The following is a 4,872-nucleotide window of genomic DNA, read 5'->3' on the forward strand; positions in this document are numbered from 1 at the left end:
AAATTCGTATGGTTGGATTCATATTCGTATGTGTTGTCGGAATTTGTGAGTTCTGTTGAGTTCCGGCGTACGGGCTCGAGTTGACGTTTTGGTTGACTTTGAGTATTTTATTAAATATTCGACCTTTATTCTTTGGGTTTGATTCCTATGGCATTATTTGATAATTTCGAATGGTTTTTGGCTAGTTTTGAGCCGTTCGAAGGTCGATTCGTGTGGGATGGCGCTTATAGGCTCTCGATTTGGCCTGCCTGAGGTAAGTATCTTACCTAAACTTGGTTGAGGCACTAGTTGCCTGAGTTTTTTGTGATAGCTACGTGCTATGAGTGGTGCATATGTGTGGTGATTGAGCCCATGTGCGCGCACCAGGGTATTGTTCATGCTCGGGGTAGTATTTAGGTTATGATATGCCTAGGATTGTTTGCTAAGCTTCATGATGTGATGATTCTTATATTTATACCCCTGTTGTGAGCTATTTGATCCATGGTTGAGATTACATAAAGGTTAATCTGCTGATTGAACCTGATAATTGCTACTTTTGTGGTGTAATTGCCGGCTTTGAGCTGTGATAGCACACTTTGCACATGCATACACCTTAGCATGTCACATATATCAGTCCACGTGTATGAAATTGATGTTCTTTGATCATACACATGTATTCTTGTACACCTACTTTCTGTGTTATATGGATTGGGTTGGTTGCTTGTGACCACGTCCGGCGGATTGTGATATGAGTCTGTGACTACACCGGGCGGATTATGATACAGAGCATGTGACCATGCCGAGCGGATTGTGATATTGAGCATGTGCAGCACGTGAGTTGTCCTTACGGTTGATATGTTATTAGCACCTGAGTTATCCATGCGGATCCGAGATATTGGTATTATGGCATGTGAGTTTTTCATGCAGCACGTGATTTTTCTGTGCGATTGATATTATTAGCACGTGAGTTGTCCGTGCAGCGTGTGGATATGGATAAATCCCCCGTAGGGTAACCCTCTCATGTTCCTTCTTGATGGTGTACACGCGGATTGTTAACCAATGGGTTTCTTGTTGATTTGGGCCTTGGGATAGCTTATCTGTGGTTTGGTTCGGTTATTGAGATTCCAATGTGGGCCTTAGAGTCATATTGTGATTTCTATTTGGATCAGATTGCGTACCACAACAGATTGTTATTTGGTTATTGTATTTCATCTTTACTTGTAATTTCCATGGTTGTTTACCTGATTTATTTGCATATCTTTTTTATATGCGTGAATATTGACTGAGTAGAGTTCGTTAAGTTATTGTGTGCACCAAGGCGGTCTTATCTGTGATTTCATGATTTGATCATATTACTGTTATGTACTTGTTGGAATTATAAACCGTACTGGTGATTAGCGAGTATCATTTATAATTCTTGACACTATTACCTCGCAGTGGTTAGTTATGATACTTGATGAGTACATGGGGTTGGTTGTACTCATACCACTCTTCTGCACCTTGTGTGCAAATCTTAGAGCTGAGATATTGTGGATCATGGGAGCTGGCACTGAAGATGTACTTGCTTTTCGGATATAGCTACCACCTGTCCTTGGTAGTTTTAGATTTGTAATCTATTCATGAATATTCCAAATAGATGTTGTATTTATTTTATACCAGCTTTGTAAATCTAAGTCTTGGCTCATGATTTGTACTACCAGTCTTAGGTTGTTGCATAGAAATTCAGTTATTTTACCTAGTGGTTCTTATTATTCTCATTTGAGTTGTGTTGACTATTATTTGACTTACCTAGCGGGTGAGGTACTAGGTGGACATTGAGTCGTGATAGTGTCCCTTAACAGATACAAATCAAGGTCATCGGAGATGTCATCGGCTCTTTTCACTATTAAAGAAGAAGAATGAACTCTTGTGGACACCAGAGTGCCACCAAGCATTAAAATATTTGAAGAGGTATTTGTCCAGTCCTCCTTTAATGTCTAAACCGAAGGATGAAGAGCAGTTGATCGATTTAGCGGTATCAAAAGTTGCGGTGATTGTGGTTCTAGTTCGAGAGAAAAAAGGTATGAAATTTCCTATGTACGATGTTAGTAAAAAATACTATCAAGTGCAGAAACAAGTTATCCGCACCTGGAGAAGTTGGCTTTAGTCGCCTCTCGAAAGCTTAGACCCCACGTTCAATGTCACACAATAGGCATTATGACAACTTTTTCCCAGAGGAACGTCTTTCATAAACCTAAAATATCAGGTCTATTGGCTAAATAGGCAGTTGAAATTAGTGAATTTGATATTGAGTATAAACCGCGAATTGCAATTAAGTCACAAGTTTTAGCCGACTTTGTGGCTGATTTTAATTCAAGGATGATGCCTTTAGCTGGAAAAAAACAGTTCTGATATCAGGAACTGCTTGGTGTATGGACATTGTTTATGGATGGCACCTCCAACGTAAAAGGTTCCGGTCTTGGGATAGTATTAATCATTCCTTCAGTAGAAATCCTGAGACAGGCCATTCGAACTGTTTTGTTGTCTAACAATGAAGCCGACTATGAGGATATGGTTTCATGGCTTGAATTATCCTGGGGAATAGGCTACGAGGTGATTGAACTAAAGTGTGATTCCCATATGGTGGTAAATTAGATATATGGGATCTTTGATGCTAAAGAAGAGCACATGCAACAGTGCTTGAATAAAGTTCAAGCTTTGCTCTCCCGATTCAGGGAGTGATTAGTGATCCATATTCCACGTGAGGAGAACGTGGAAGCAGATGTGTTGGCTAATTTAGGATCGGCCACGGAGATGAAAGGCGCTGATATTGGTGATGGCTCTGTGAAGTTAACTCAACCAATCTAATCTGGGATTGGAGAAATAAGTTTATAGAGTATTAAAGGCATGGAAAATTGCCTGATGATTCTAAAGCCTCCCGGGCATTACGAACAAAAGGTGTTGGTACTGTCTTGTTGATGAACAATTATACCGAAGGTCTTTTCAATGTCCATTGGCTCAATGTTTAGGACCATCTGAAGCTGATAATGTGATGATGGAAGTTCATGAAGGAGATTGTGGAAATCCGGTGCAGATTCATTAGTGCTTAAATTAATGAGAGTTAGTTACTATTACCCGTGAATGGAGCAGGATGCAAAGGCGTTTGTGCAAATATGTGATAAATGCCAACGTCTTGCTCAATTGATTCATCAGCTGATGGAAATTTTTCATTCAGCGGTGTCACCGTGGCCATTCATGAAGTGGGGAATAGATATAATTGGTCCTCTGCCTCAACGTCATCATCAGGTAAAGTTTCTTATAGTTTTGGCCTATTATTTTACTATATGGGTTGAAGCAAGTGCTTTTAAGAAGATTGGAGAACAGGAAGTGATTGATTTCATTTGAGATCACATCATTTGCCGGTATGGACTACTAAAAGAAATTGCTTGTAACAACGGGCCACATTTTATAGGCTCAAAGGTTACAAAATTCTTAGAGGTATTGAAGACTAAAAGGATCACATCCTCCCCGTACAATCCAAGTGATAACGGTCAAGCAGAGTCAACTAACAAGGTAATAATAAACCTCAAAAAGAAATTAGAGGATTCTAAAGGCAAGTGGCCAGAAGAGATATCGAGAGTATTATGGGCATATCGAACAACGGCAAATTCAAGCACTGGAGATATGCCTTTTCCCTTGTGTGCAGTGCGGAAGCTTTGATTCTAGTGGAGGTAGGTGAACCGACCATGAGGTATTCCTGGGCAAACGAGCAGGAGAATGATGAAGCAATGTTGATTAAGTTGGACTTGCTTGAGGAGCATCAGAACTTGGCCTATGTAATAATGATGGCACAAAAGCAAAGGATGGAAAGATACTACAATCGTAGAGCAAATCTTTGTTATTTCAAAGTCGGAGACTTGGTATTACGGAAGGTAACTCATAATACCCTGCAAGTCAATGCTGGGAAGTTGGGACCGACCTGGGAGGACCTTACCGAATTTCAGCTATGAGTTCATATCAAATAGATAATCAAGATAGAGTAAAATTATCAAGCAATTGGAATGTGAATCACCTCAAGAGGTACTACTGTTGAATATCCTTGGTTATACTGAAAGTACGCGCTGCACTTTTTTATCCTTCATCCAGTTATTATCGCAAATGGGTTTTTCTGGCAAGGTTATTAATGAGGTAGCAATGTAAAGCGTACTCCTAATAAGGATTGTTGATAGCAACAAGAACTCCAATGTTCGAATTCTCATACTTTGCATCCGAACACTAGGAGAGGGTACGACTGTACATCGGAGCACTAAAAGTGCCAATTCTTGCCTCAAAGGGCAACAGAATGATACCAAGGGCTTTAGAACCATGAACTATATCTTGAACTTAAAAGTTCAGTTGTTATGAAAGACCTCGAGTTAGGACCGGGGACTGTATGTCCATCCCCGCAGAAATAAGAAGTATATATTAGGTACATATATTAGCAGTTTTATTTACTTAAGATAAGGTACAAAGTTTTTATATTATATAAATGTACTTTTGGAAATAGAAGGAATAAATAAAAGTACTTTTGTTTTATATCTTATTTCTTGTCTAAATGACATGGTTTTTCTTTTATTTGAATGTTACTTAAGCTTCTAATGCAAGTGCCAGAATGAACAGGAGACGTCCTCTTCATAAGCACCGTAAACATAAGGTCCCTCTCTTGTGAAACCTTCACAATTTGAGGTTATTAACTAGAAAAATTAATACCTGGTGTTGAAATTAAGCGGATGTGAAAAATTCTCGGACTTTATCAATAGAAAAATAAAAAGATATATTTTGCACAGAAGTTAAGTAAAAAAGATATCTTTTATTTCGAAAATCCCGGACCCAATAGAGACTTCAGGATAAGAAAAAATATATATACATTAGACC

Source organism: Nicotiana attenuata, chromosome 6, assembly GCF_001879085.1.
Source record: "Nicotiana attenuata strain UT chromosome 6, NIATTr2, whole genome shotgun sequence".
In the NCBI taxonomy this organism is placed as follows: domain Eukaryota; kingdom Viridiplantae; phylum Streptophyta; class Magnoliopsida; order Solanales; family Solanaceae; genus Nicotiana; species Nicotiana attenuata.